At 41.9% G+C, this 14,717-nt stretch overlaps 1 long non-coding RNA gene across 1 annotated transcript; it reads left to right on the plus strand.

The window, feature by feature from the left end:
• Window positions 1–3,593: 3,593 nt before the first annotated feature.
• Window positions 3,594–9,219, plus strand: LOC105526149. Its single transcript, XR_001004031.1, has 4 exons — window positions 3,594–3,623; window positions 5,143–5,266; window positions 5,603–5,671; window positions 7,753–9,219. It is a non-coding gene; the product is annotated as an uncharacterized LOC105526149 (long non-coding RNA).
• Window positions 9,220–14,717: the final 5,498 nt, after the last annotated feature.

A 14,717-nucleotide genomic window follows, 5' to 3' on the forward strand; every position in this document is an offset into this window, starting at 1 on the left:
AGGCAACTTTATAGAAGTAACTACAGTAAATAATGAGAATCAAACTGTAACCATCTCTTTACCCCATCTTAATTTTCCATTAGTATCCATAAGCTACATAATGTCCCAGAAACCTGAGAGTTATCTTAGCCTTCTCCTTCTAAACACAACCAATCAGTCCTCAGCCTAAATAAACACATTCTGTCCTCATCCCCACTACCTTGAATAAGGTCCTCATTATCTAGCATGGAAATTAATCACAATGGGCTCCTAACATGTCTTCCTGCTTCCATATTATACCTTGCAGTTCATCCTCTGCCCCTGTGAACTGACTGTGACTTTCCCTGCTTAAAACCTTACCTCTGCAATCTCACCCTGCCTGAGACCACACCTCGACTCCAAATTCCCCAGGGGAAAATTTAAAGGTCCAGTGATAACAAACTGTTGGAGTTCTCTGCATTTGTCAACCTTCTCACCTCTTCTTTGCATATGTTTATCTCCCTACCTAGGATGTCTTTTCTTACCTTTTTAAGTTGGGGAACACCTATTCATCTCTATCTAAACACAACTCAACCCACACCTCCAAAGTGAAACTTTCTCTGATCCCAAGAAAGAGGCAGGAGCTCCTTGCTCAGTGCTACTTCTGCCCCAGTGCATAATTTTCTAATTACCTTGGTCATATTTAAAAGTAACTATTTACATTTTCCTACTCCTTTGCCCTACTAGACTGAGCTTCTTGAGAACAAGGGCTGGCCTTTCAAGCTCAATCTCATGAGAGGTTTCCTATACTGTTTGAAAAATGGTATTCAATAAGGGATGATGAAAAATCAAATGTGTGAACAAATGAATGGCCTAATTGCCACAGACATCACTTTGACTTTTTCTCCTGTGTCTTAGGTGAACCTCTTCTTTGGCCCCAGCTCTCTACCTGCTTAAAGCCATTATAATTTAGTAACTATCCACTCAGCGAAGAGGGCAGTGGTTTCTGGGCTATTCTATAACTGCCAGGTGTTGACTATTTTAAAGCTTATGGTTGAAACCAGAAAAATATTTGGCCTTCTGCCCAATCTTTGCTTTGACATGGAAACTCCCTTCCCCTTTTTTCCATTATCTACAATTTATCCTTCCTTTAAGGTCTAAACTTTTCTTTCTCCAAAGTGCCTTCCCAGCTACCCTCCCATTAACCCCAAACCTCTGACTGCTGTATTTTCTGGGCCCCTTAAGAGTAGCCTCCACCACTGGGGGAAGAGGGCCAGATAAGGGTGAGCTCCCCAAGAAGGGCCCCCCATAGAAAGTCGAATCTGGGAGTGTCTGGAATGAACTGTGAATGCTTTAACCTGAGGAAAAGAGACTGTGACTTCTCTCCCCTATTTGGTGTGTTCCCCCAGGGTATCTTCACCTTGGGCAAAGGTCAGTTGTGTGTTTTTGCCCACCCTTAGGGCTGAATTCTCCCTCAGGCACAGGAAGCACAGTACCCAGGGCCCACAATAATGTTAGGGGTTTACAACAAGATTTTCATTTTATTTAAAATCATAAGAAAAAGAACCATATAATAATAATGAATATGTAAAAGTGAATCCAGCCTGGATTATGTGATCTTACACCAGTACAGTTGTAAAATATGATTATCAATATTTTTATGGAGGAAGAGGCCCACAAAGGCGAAAGGAAAGTCAGTGAACCACTTACCACCAGCCACAAAAGTCATAATGCAGTGTTGACAGTTGTGTGAGCTGGAATCCAGTGAGCAAGAAAATAACATCAGGAAGAAGTACAGAAAATTCCCAAACACTAGCGCCCTGTGTTTGGAAAAGAAATCTGTCTCTTTTGGGTGAGGACAAAGAAGTTCCCGTATCCTACTCATTCTGCTGCCCCCACCCCAGCAACAATGCAACTCATAGAACATTCTGTGCCCTATCACATTCATTACATCTAGCGGACCCATTCACTCGTCAGAGATCACCTGGCTACTTAGGCATCCTCGTTTCTATCGTTCAGTGGTCAAGCTCTTCTTCCCTTTCAGCGTACATAGTACCTAGTCTGTTGAGGGTGCTTTAAAATGTTTAAAGAATGACAATGATCAATTTCTCCTACTTTTTTTAGCTTTTGAATCAAACATTTGGAAACACGGAATTTTCATGCTGCAGTCTATGTATTAATTATGAAATAACTCTCATCATTGGAATATTCTAAATGAAGAAAATAGAAAAGGAGTGATGTTTTTCTGTTATTTTTCACCAAACACAGTACACTGGGGCTTATAAATACACTTTATCAAATCCCTCTGTGCAAGTAGTCCCGAGTGCTCCCCCTACCAACCCTACACCATGAGAGAATGAATAAATGAATATCTAACAGGGCCCACACAATACCCACGAGATAATCGGCATTCTGAAAGTGTCTGAAGATATCATGTATGATAGACACCAAAGAGTGACCCTGTGCATTTCACTCCTGAATTACTGGTTGGCAGAAATGGCTGAGCAACACAAACCGATCTGAGAAGGACAAAACAGATAAATTCAGAAAACAAGGTCAGCGTGATTAGTAGACGTCAGAAATGATACTTTTCTGTCCCCCCACCCCCTTCTGATTTATGCAGGACACTGTTTCTGATTTCCTTTGTTTTTCAACCCCAATATATTCCAGCTCCAGTATTCATTACAAATGGCCACACTGTTTACTGAAGGCTGGTGTGTCAGTTGTTGAAGGAAGAAGGGATCCAAGTAGTGCCTGTCTCCAGAAGCCCAATTTCTAACCCCTTTGAGGTTCCAGCCTCCTAGCGAGTAGATGAAGACTGCCAAAGGTTGATCTCCAAATTGAGTTTCTCCAAGGCCAGCTTGCAGAGGCCTGGCAATCAGAAGAGGATACTAAAGGAGCATCCCAACGACAGACACACTGAAAATAATTATCCTGATCCACACACACCGGCAAAGCTATGAGAATGGTCTTATAAGCAAGGTCTGCTTTAATAGAAACATAAGTATTATGCATTGCAGTCTATTGTAAATTGGTTGTAATTTTCTCCTGACACTTTCTGAATTAAACTAGTTAGTATACGAAAAATAATAATAATAATAAAATAATAATAGTAACAAATGCCACAAAGCAAAAAGCAAACTCGGTGTCTGAAGGTTAATGATTGTTCATGAAAGCCACAGAAATAAATTATCTGCCTAGGGACACTGTCACATGATCAGCACAAAAGCTGCGACAGCCAAAAATGTTTATGTAGAGGAAAAAAACACTGTCAGCGTCACAGAACCCTTCCCCCCACAGCTAAATTCAAGTCCTGAGCCAGCCAGCTGCTCCTGACTGCTTACATTAAACTAATTTGTGCTGCTACATTGCAGCTGCTTAATTTTTAGTCTGAACTTTATCACCAATAAGTGTTACAATAACAAGCGATATGATGGTATCTCTGAAGAAATATCCATCAACTCCCAAACAATGACAGCCTCACAAGAGTAGACTGCAGAGAAACAAATTTAAAAAACAAAAAAAAAAAAGAAAGGAAGAAAGAAAATTACCCCCACGCTGCCTCTTTAAAAGGGGGGAGGGGCAAACTTTTAGTGGGAAAGGCTTTAAAATGCTGCTTTGTTCCAAAGGCCCTTCTGCAGTGATGAAGGGGGATGATTGAAAAGGTTAGTAGCAGGGGAAGAGTTAAGAAGTAAGATGTGCTTTTGCTAAGAGGGGGTGATTTGCAAGGTGAGAGCCTTAGAAGGGGGAAGGCAGTTTCCTCACAACAATGCAATCGGTACTTTCTCTCTTGCTCACCATCCTCCAAAACGCTGTGCAAACCCAAACTGCAGCCTGGGCGGTAATTTCAGAGTTGCCCCAAACATTATTCTTTGGCCAGCCGGGCACTAGAGCTTACAATATTCCGTGTTGTTCCCCATGTTTTCTTGTGTTATTTTCCTAGCTCAGTGTAAATGCAGAAACTCTTCTTTGGACAGAAACAGACACTGACCTGAACTGGTTTAAATTCCTGCCAAATATGCAGGCACTGTTTTTGCTACATTTTGGAATTTGGCTTAGACCATGTGTCAGGCATTTATTTGTACTCAGAACTAGAATGGAGACCTAACAACTTCAAAACATAAAAGTGTTTTTTTTTTTTTTTTAAGTATTAAGAATGTCCTGAAAGTTTTCTATTATTAATTAGTCTGAATATGATTCATGTTTTTAGTTGAGATATCTCATTACACACTCTCCTGTTTACTGCAGGGAAAATTCAGTTTCACCCTGCTCGGTAATTACAAAAACAATTCCTTTGAAAGCAAGGGAAGAACACCCATGTCAGCTATTTACAGCATTTTAAAAATTCTGTGGTTTTCAGAATTAAGGTTCAAAGTGAATGTTATTTATGTTGAGTAATAAAGTAGTTTTTCTTGCACAGATATACTAAATGCAAAAAGAAATGTTTACACGGGAATGATTTTCCCAGGAGTGGGGAGGGGGGTTGGGGAGGTGGAGGTTTGGGCCCACCCTAGGTTTTTCAACTTGACACCTTTACATCTTATGGTCCCAGCCCAGGTCCTAGCAGATTTCTTTTTTCAGAGAGCTGGTAAATCACGCTACGGGACTGACTCAGAGTGCCACAGGGCATGGCCTTGTTTCATGGGTTTCTGTTGATGATCCTCCACCATAGCAGGGCAACTGTGTGTGCCAGAGCCCTGCAGGAGAGGATCCCAGGGGAAGTAGATGGATGAGGAGTCCCTGGAGCCCATCAGGATTACTCTTCCCCTCCCCCTCTCTGGTGCCAAATGGGTCACTTGCACAGTACAAGGCTTTCTCTCCACAGGACTCAGCGTGATACCTCCGTCTGCTGTTGGCTAAGCTTTAAGACTGCTGGGAACTCAGATGAAAGCATCCTCAGGCTTGGAGGTGTGGCGGCGTGTAACTAGAATGAGTGCAACTTTTTAAAAGGCACCTAACCATATAGGCAGGCTGGGAAGGCTGCAAGAGGGAAGGGCAGCCGAGGGGAGGGTCGCTGAACAGCAGCTTGCTCTTCTTAATGATAGAATTAGCAGCGATGTTTGGTTGCTCTTGAACAGCGTAAAAGACCTTAATAGGCCAGATGTCCTATTAAAACCTCAATGGTGAAATTAGAAATTAACTTGATGGAATGTGACAGCCTATCTTACCTATCTATTCTTTCAGAGCTGGACTAAATTAGTCTAACTAGGACACTTGAAGTCTTGTGAATCAGTTCACACGATCAGTGTGAAGAGCGGGTATGAAGACCCAGATGCTGGTGTATGCGTGTGCATATAAGCCCCAACAGGTATGAATTCAGAAGCAGTGGATATGCGGGTACTCTTCACTCTCAAGCAAGACCCACATGACAGAAAGTTCTTGCTACCAGCCAGGAATGATCTCACAGGGTTGAGCAGTTTGAATTGGCTACTTTCCTGAAAATCTCTAGAAACAAATCCTTTTCGACATACCCTTTTCCAGAACAGCACCAAATTAGAGTAAATGCCACAAATCCTGAATTAGAATCGTAATTCCGAAAAGCAGCTATTTTTAGTCTTGTGGGCTCCATAAGCAGCAAGGCACTCTGGTCACCGGTTCCTTCATCACGTCTCTGAACTTCCCTCAATCTAGCTTTGCTTTTTAGCTAAAAATCAAACCCTTCTGGCGTCTAATTGTCGGAGAAGTGGAAACAGTTAATGGAGTATGCAATGGGGTATGTTGTAATTTCCAATTCACAGCATTAACGCTTGTAGTCATGAGCTTGAAATGTAGCATTTTTCACAGAGGGAAAGTGTGGAAAGCATATATATGACTAAGGAGTAGAAATGTTGTTTTGCATTTTTGCTTACATATGAGAACGCAGGCCAAATTATAGAGTGGCAAAAGTCAGATATATAATGGTCTTTCATAGCATTTTTCTTCATAGAATTATAAATGACAAATGATTTATCTAAAATTAAAACCACCATTACTATTAATATTTCTATATAAATATGAAGCATTTTTCCTCCTAATATCTTATGTGACTTTACAGATTATCAAAAGAGATAATGCACATGAAAGTGTTTCATCAACTATGGATGCTATTTGAACATAAGGATTATTGACATTGTTATCACATCTGTCTCCAAATTTTTTTTTTTTTAAGGCGGAGTCTTGCTGTGTCACCCAGGGTGGAGTGCAGTGGCGAGATCTCGGCTCACTGCAAGCTCCGCCTCCTGGGTTCATGCCATTCTCCTGCCTCAGCCTCCCAAGTAGCTGGGACTATAGGCGCCCACCACCACGCCTGGCTAATTTTTTATATTTTCAGTAGAGATGGGATTTCACCATGTTAGCCAGGATGGTCTCCATCTCCTGACCTCATGATCCACCCGCCTCGGCCTCCCAAAAGTGCTGAGATTACAGGCATGAGCCACTGCGCCCAGCCTCTCTCCAAATTTTAACCAGTAAAATTTATTCTAAGGGCTGGGTGCAGTGGCTCACACCTGTAATCCCAGCACTTTTGGAGGTTGAGATGGGAGGATTGCTTGAACCCAGGAGTTTGAGACCAGCCTGGACAACACAGGGAGATCCCATCTCTACAAAAAAATAAAAATTAAATAGCTAGTCATGGTGGCACATGCCTGCTACTCCTACTTGGGAGGCTGAGGCAGGAGAATTGCTTGAACCTGAAAGACGGAGGTTGCAGTGAGCCAAGGTCGCAGAACCTGGGAGGCAGAGATTGCAGTGAGCCAAGATCAGGCCACTGCACTCCATCCTGGGTAACAGAGTGAGGCTCCTTTTCAAACAAACAAATAAACAAACAAAAAATCTATTCTATCTTTTATTTGAAGACAGGTAAACAAAGGTATATTGACTGCAAAATCTTCCAAGAAACAGAACTAAAAGACAAAAATCTTGTAACAATTCTTCACTCAATTAGAATGTATTGTCTGTTTACTGTGTGTGTAGTAAGGGGGCAATCCTGATGTCATGCGACTAAAGCACACTCTGAATAACTTCTTCCTTCTCAAAATATATATCTCCACCCATATATAGTGCCCTCCCATTCAAAAATCAGGAAACTACACAACGGAATGAGAGGCCAGTATCTCTGAAATCCCTCAGTTGGCAGGCACCCAGCTATACTAGATCCAGAGCGGTGAACGGAGGGGGAGATTTGGACAGAGTGACTCCTACCCAGAGCAGACCTATCCATGAGGCTCACCTGACATCGTGCTCAGAGGCCATGATACTTTTAGGTGCCCATGAAAATGTTTTAATTACTTTTAAAATCTGAAGAAAAAAAGGAACTTTTAGGTCAAAGAAAGATTTTTTATTTATTTGTTTGTTTGTTTCTAGACGGAGTGTTGCTCTGTCACCCAGGCTGGAGTACACTGGCGCCATCTCAGCTCGCTGTAAGCTCCGCCTTCCAGGTTCAAACAGTTCTCTGCCTCAGCCTCCCTAGTAGCTGGGATTACAGGCACTGGCCACCACATCTAGCTAATTTTTTTGTATTTTTAGTAGAGATGGCGTTTCACCGTCTTGGCCAGGCTGATCTTGAACTCCTGACCTTGTGATCCACCTGCCTTGGCCTCCTAAAGTGCTGAGATTACAGGCGTGAGCCACCACGCCTGGCCTAGAAAGCTTTTTTAATATATACCATATTCATCTTTATACCAACATGATCATAAAATACAATTTTTTACTTTTTCACTGGGGGAAAGAGCCCATGAAGGCAAAACATGGCTGGGTTCGTTTCCTATTACTGCTGTTACAAGTTCCTACACACTTGGTGACTTCATTATCTTACAGTTCTGGTGGTCAGAAGTCCTAAATGGGTCTTACACGACCAAAATCCAGAAGTTGACAGGGAGGAAGAACTGAGGATCCTACATCCCGTTAGGGAGCAGCAAGAGCACTGCAGTAAGACATAACCCTCCTTTGCCTCTCTATGTCCTCTGCCCCATGCTGCTTATATCCTTATTGAAGTTAAGAGTCCGGCTGTCATTGAGAACCTCTGGTACTGCACCATTTGATGAAGGGCTATGAAAAACTCCCCTGAGAACAGCAATGCACACTGATCCTACCAGCTCATTCACTTTAGAATACACTTTCTAAAGCCAATACTAATGGCTGTAGACAAATGGAGCAGGATTGTCAGGATACCTCTACTCAGTTCTTTCTACAGAACTGTCTGGTTCTCTGAGGTCACAGCAGTATAATCTTAAGGTGACCATTAAAATTTGATTGACACATTTTCAGAATTTAAAGTAAAATTAAAAGAATGTGGAAGGCAGCTGTTTATGGCACTGTAACAGATAGCCATGTTTACGAAAACAAATTCAAGTTGAGCAATGATCCGGCAGATTTTGTTTGCCAGGGAGGACCATTGAACCAATGGGACCCACGTTTTTCCCGCTTCAAGAGATTTTTTTTCTCTCAGTGACATTATGTAACTGACTCAGATCTCATTTTTCCTTTACATACCCAGACACAACCCCAGAGATGCTGAGACCCCAGAGATTTCACTTTTTATCAGATATTTGGCACAAAGAAACACTTTTGCAGTCTATAGTTTAAACTAACAACTGTCTGGGACACTCTTCTGATTGTAGGTGCTAATTTCAACTCTCCGGTAACCCATTCCTCGGTATTACCATCTATAAAATGGATGTAGCGATAATAAACTAAGTCATGAAATTGTTTATGAGGAATAACCACTGATGGGATTATATGGCACTTTACACACATAAAATCCTAAGTAGTCCAAGCAATCAAAAGTAACATTTCCCAGTGACATCTCCATAAAAGCCACTTTCTTCTGAACAAATACAAACTTTCCAGAGATGTCTAAGCCACAGAACTGTACAGGCAGATGGGAAATGTAAACCCTACAGAGAAACAGAGAAATGAAACGAAATCTGCATTTGAACATTGGAGTTTTATCACAATTGCAATACATCTAACAGTCTTCCTTGTTTTAGTTACTATATGTTATTTTTCTTACCATAATGAAGAAAAGATATCACAGAAAATGATGTTAAAGCAGGCCTAACATACACTTGCTGAGTTTTCTGGTGAAAGATTATGTTTTCAAAAAACTTCTCCAAGGGAAACTCTTCAAAGTGTTTTTACTGCCATTTGATCGGTTAAAATTTTGTTATTTGCATTATTTTGAAATGTCTTTGTACTCTAAAGCCTGATAAAAGGATGCATAATTGTGGAAAACAATTTAATAAATAAGGGAAAACTAACAGTAACAATGTAAAATACATATGGAATTCCTGACTCCAAAGAATTGAAATGGGGAGAGGGTGATTAAAATGAAGCAAAAAGTTGACAAGTGAAATTTCAAGCAGTTTTATTTTTAATGGGAAAAAAAATTCTTCACCATTAATGTGTAATCTGCACAAAGACAAGGTTAAAAAAAAGAAAGAGCAAAGTCAGGAAGGTCAGGGTGTTACATCAGATTTGTTCAGAGAAATTATATAATAACACTTTGGATAGATGACTTAAGTGAAACTGGAATAATGACATCCTGAATATTGTTTGGCCACAAACAGTAGAAATTTCTCCCTTTGTAATGCCTTCCACCTCATCCTTGCAAAACAGGATAGGGAACAGAGCAAACTCTGAACAGCAGAAAACTGCATCCAACCACCAACAGCAAAGAAGAGAAAAGAAACCATGAAGTGGGCTTATATTACTCCAAAATATTCTTTGACATTCCCTAGATTTTTTTTTTTTCCATTTTGCTACTGTACTTGCCCAACCATGCTGGGGTGTTATGCTATTTTAGACATGAGTTAACAGGTCTCTTTACGTACACACATTTCCACATTCCAGTGAGACCTATTATATCCTTTTCCTCCCTACCCCACCCTTGCAGCGCGCACACACACACCACTCTCTCTCCTTCTCCACCCACACAGTACCATCCCCCTCTAGTATTTTTTACTTGTTGTTCAACACTTTCCCATTACTGAATGTTTCCAAGGCCATGCAAATCCACATGCCTGAGAAAGGTTTTCTACCATATGACGTGGTTGATTCTGCAAAATAAAATAGCTGTAGACAGAGAGCAGGTAAAACAGAACAAATGGCAAAAAAAAAGGAAGAGGCTTTGACTTGGCTGGTAATTGAGTGGGTGGGAATAGACCTCAGGGGATCTTGTAGCCCTTGCTACTCAATATGCAATCTATGGACCCATAGCATCAGCTGGGAGCTTGTTAAAAATGCAGAGTCTCAGCTAGGCACAGTGGCTACAACTATAATCTCAGCACTTTGGGAGGTTAAGGCAGGAGGATTTCTTTTCTTTTCTTTTTTTTTTTTGAGATGGAGTCTCACTCTTGTCACCCAGGCCAGAGTGCAGTGATGGGATATCAGCTCACTGCAACTTCCACCTCCTGGGTTCAAGTGATTCTCATGCCTCAGCCTCCTGAGTAGCTGGGATTACAAGCGCCCGCCACCATGCCCAGCTAATTTTTGTACTTTTATTATAGACGGGTTTTCCCCATGTTGGTCTCGAACTCCTGACCTCAGGTGATCTGCCCACCTCAGCCTCCCAAAGATTACAGGCATGACCCACCACCTCCAGCAGATTTCTTTATTATTATTATTATTTCAATAGTTTTGGGGAAGTAGGTGGTGTTTGGTTATATGGATAAGTTCCTTGGTGGTGATTTTTGAGATTTTGGTACACCCATCACCCGAATAGTGTACACTGCACCCCAGGAGGATCTCTTGAGCCCAGGAGTTTGAGACCAACCTGGGCAACATAGAGAAACCCCATCTCTACAAAGAATTTAAAAATTAGCCAGACATGGTGGCTACATGTAGTCCCAACTCCTCGGGAGGCTGAGGTGAGAGGGTCACTTGAGCCCAGGAGTTCAACACCAGGCTGGGCAACACAGTGAGACCCCCATCTCCAGAAAAGAAAAATGCCTACTCTGCATCAGACCTACTGAATGCACATTAAAGACAGAGAAACATTTCACTGTGTCAGTCTCCACTGAAGACACTTGTCAATGATTTAAATATTTATATCCAATGGGGAGAAAACTCATAACTTCCCTTGGTACATATTCCAAGAACTATTAGCCTAAGTAATCAAGATGCAACTACACTCCTCACCCTTCACCCATCAGCCTTCTCATAATTTACTGGAATTTTTTTTTTTTTTTTTTTGCTGTATGTGCGGATTCCTATTCTCCCAAGAACTTCATGGCAATGTAAGGTAACTACAGTCTGGTTGGATGAGATGGCTAACACCTGTAATCTCAGCACTTTGGGAGGCTGAGGTGGGCAGATCACTTGAAGTCAGGAGTTCAAGACCAATCTGGCCAACATGGTGAAACCCAGTGTCTCCTAAAAATTCAAAAAAAGAAAAAAAATAGCTGGCCATCGTGCCACATACCTGTAATCCCACTTACTCAGGAGGCTGAGGCAGGGGAATAGCTTAAACCAGGGAGGTGGAGGTCCCAGTGAGCCGAGATTGCTCCACTGCACTCCAGCCTGGGCAACAGAGTGAGACCCTTTCTCAAAAAAAAAAAAAAAAAAGGATAACTACAGTCTAAAATGGTGGGATTTGGAACAAAGACCTAAGGCCCCAATACTCTCTACCCACTCAGATATTTAATACTGTGATAGGTGCTTCATCCTCCATCACACCCAGTGAAACCTCACAGAGAGAGAGAAGGGTGAGAATAGTATTACTCTCCCAGAGGCATTTTTATTTGAGTAAAAGAAATGACTGAATCTATACTATTTGGCAGAAGAAAAGAAATTTTATTTTTTCCTTTTTATGCCAAGAAGTTGGGCTGGAGGACGTTCCCTTTATCAGGTCTTACAAGCATCAACCTTGTTCATAAGGCCAGCCCTGCCTTCACTGCAGAGGCAGAAGGTTATTTTTTAAGCATCACTTGGAAGTTTGTTGGAAAGTGCTTCCTAGGTCTTAGAAATAATGGAAAACAAGACATGAAGGATCAGAGCAGAATTATGCAAAGTCACCTTTAAAAAGGAAGAATTGCTCTGTTAAAAAAATGACTCTACCCTAAAGGGGGCTCATTGCCATGGAAAGATGGTAAAGGAAGACTCTCAGAGGTATACAATGGTAAGACCCATCCAGGCGCTCTGGGAATGTCCGCTCCATCATCAGACTTCGAGGTTGATTGAGCATTTCTGGGTCCACTGAAAATTCATTATTTTAGTAGAGATGAATGCAAAACATGCTGCTAGACCTTAACAATTTCTGGTACTGTTGGCAAGATTATTCCGAATGCTGTTTAGATGTTTCAAGCCAACTTACCCTGATGCCACTATACATCCGATGTATCTAAATCCTACTTTTCAGATTCTGCCCTTTGAAACAAATTTGAAGTATGGGTTGACTTGCCTTAAAGTTTGAGTACTCAAGGAAAGGGCTAATCATGGAGGTTCCAGTATTCTGGTTCTTAATGCCATGACTTCTCACAGTCAATAAATGGGTTGACTTTCTGAATTATACATCAATCTTAAAAGCTGGGTTAATGTGAGTCACCCCACCGAGAAAGGAACACTTGCTCAAAATGCTGACACATCAGCTTTCTGGGCCTACAAGCCTTGGGGCTAAAGACAAACTATGATTAAGTTAATCAAAGCCCAAATGGCTGCCCTGTGAAGCTTCTCCAGAGATAATCCTGGGCCCCTTAGTTTGTGGTTACCATACTATTATGAAAATGGGATTACAAATAAATCTCTAAGGTCTGCGGTTCATGAAACTTTCAGGACTCTGTTTTGTTTTGTTTTTTGTGTGTGGTTTTTTGTTTGTTGTTGTTGTTGTTGTTGTTGTTGTTTTTGAGACACAGTTTTGCTCATGTCACCCAGGCTGGAGTGCAATGGTACAATCTTGGCTCACTGCAACCTCCACCTCCCAGGTTCAAGTGATTCTCCAGTCTCAGCCTCCCTAGTAGCTGGGATTACAGGCTCCTGCAACCATGCCTAGCTAATTTTGTATTTTTAGTAGAAACAGGGTTTCATCATGTTGGTCAGTCTGGTCTCGAACTCCCGACGTCAGGTGATCTGCCTGCCTCGGCCTCCCAAAGTGCTGAGATTACAGGCATGAGCCACCGCACCTAGCTACTCTCAGGACTCCTTAGAAATATTTACTTACTACCCCATAAAATGCCGGGAATACCATGAGAATGTCAAAGCACAATCATAAAGTCATCAAGGGGAAATTTTTGCCTATTTTTCAACAAATATTTTCTGTGTTTCTTCCATGTGCCTGGCACTGTGAGTAATTGTGAGAACACTTTGAATGGGGAAATAGACAAGCAAGAATTCATAATGCAATGCACTAGTGTAATAACAGAAGAACAGGGCAGTTTTCTAAATTGTGTTTGAGTTGATACCTAAAGGGGAAGAAGGATTTGGCCAAGTTGGTGATCTAGGGAGAGAAACTGACTGATCTGCAAAATAAAATGGCTGAAACCATAAAGCAGTTAAAACAGAATGAATGACAAGGAGAAGAAACAACCATGACTCCTGTAGTAATTAATAGATAAGAAGAGCATAGATCCTGTAGCCCTTGCTACTGAAATGTGGTCTGTGGACCAGCAGCATCAGCTGAGATCTTATTAGAAATACAGATAGTCTTTTTTTTTTTTTTGAGACAGAGTCTAACTCTATCGCCAGGCTGGAGTGCAGTGGCTCAATCTCGGCTCACTGCAACCTCCGCCTCCTGGATTCAAGCTATTCTCCTGCCTCAGCCTCCCGAGTAGCTGGGACTACACAGGCATGCACCATCACCCAGATGGTCGCCAGGGCGTGGTGGCGCATGCCTGTAATCCCAGCACTTTGGGAGGCCAAGGCGGGCAGATCACCTAAGGTCAGGAGTTCAAGACCAGTCTGGCCAACATGGTGAAACCCCCATCTCTACTGAAAATACAAAAATTAGCCAGGCGTAGTATCGGGCACCTGTAATCCCAGCTACTCAGGAGGCTAAGGCAGGAGAATTGCTTGAGCCGGGGAGGTTGCAGTGAGCCAAGATCCACTCCAGTCTGGGTGACAGAGCGAGAGTCCGTCTCCAAAAAAAAAGAAAAAGAAATACAGATGGTCCCCAATTGATGATGGTTCTCCTTAGGATTTTTCAACTTTACAATAGTACAAAAGCAGCATGCATTCTGTTCGCTCCTTTATTGATGATGAAGTTAGGTCTGGAGAAATCTATTGTAAATTGAAAAAATTGTAAATTGATGAGTTTATCTGGATGTAACCCCATTGTCAGTTGAGGAGTGTCTGAATAGAATTTACAGCCCCATCTGAATCAGAATCTGTATCGTGGCATGTTTAGAGAACTACATGTCTTTCCATATTATTAGATGGTAAAGTCATTAAAAAATAGCCAGAGATAAACCTAAAATGTAAGGGAGGGCTAGATTGTAAAGAGTCATATTTGCCATATAAAGGGGTAAGTTTGGCCGGGCATGGTGGCTCACATCTGTAATCCCAGCACTTTGGTAGGCCTAGGCAGGCAGATCACTTGAGGTCAGGAGTCTGAGACCAAGACCAGCCTGGCCAATGTGGTGAAACCCTGTCTCTACTAAAAATAGAAAAATTAGCCAGGCGTGGTGGCACACACCTATAATCCCAGCTACTGGGGAGGCTGAGGCAGGAGAATCTCTTGAACCCAGGAGGCAGAGACTGCAGTGAGATGAGATCGCACCACTGCACTCCAGCCTGGGTGACAGAGAGAGAGACTCTGCCTCAAAAAAAAAAAAGAAAAAAATATATACATA

The sequence above is a fragment of the Colobus angolensis genome, unplaced genomic scaffold (genome assembly GCF_000951035.1).
Source record: "Colobus angolensis palliatus isolate OR3802 unplaced genomic scaffold, Cang.pa_1.0 Scaffold58, whole genome shotgun sequence".
NCBI classification, from domain to species: Eukaryota; Metazoa; Chordata; class Mammalia; order Primates; family Cercopithecidae; genus Colobus; species Colobus angolensis.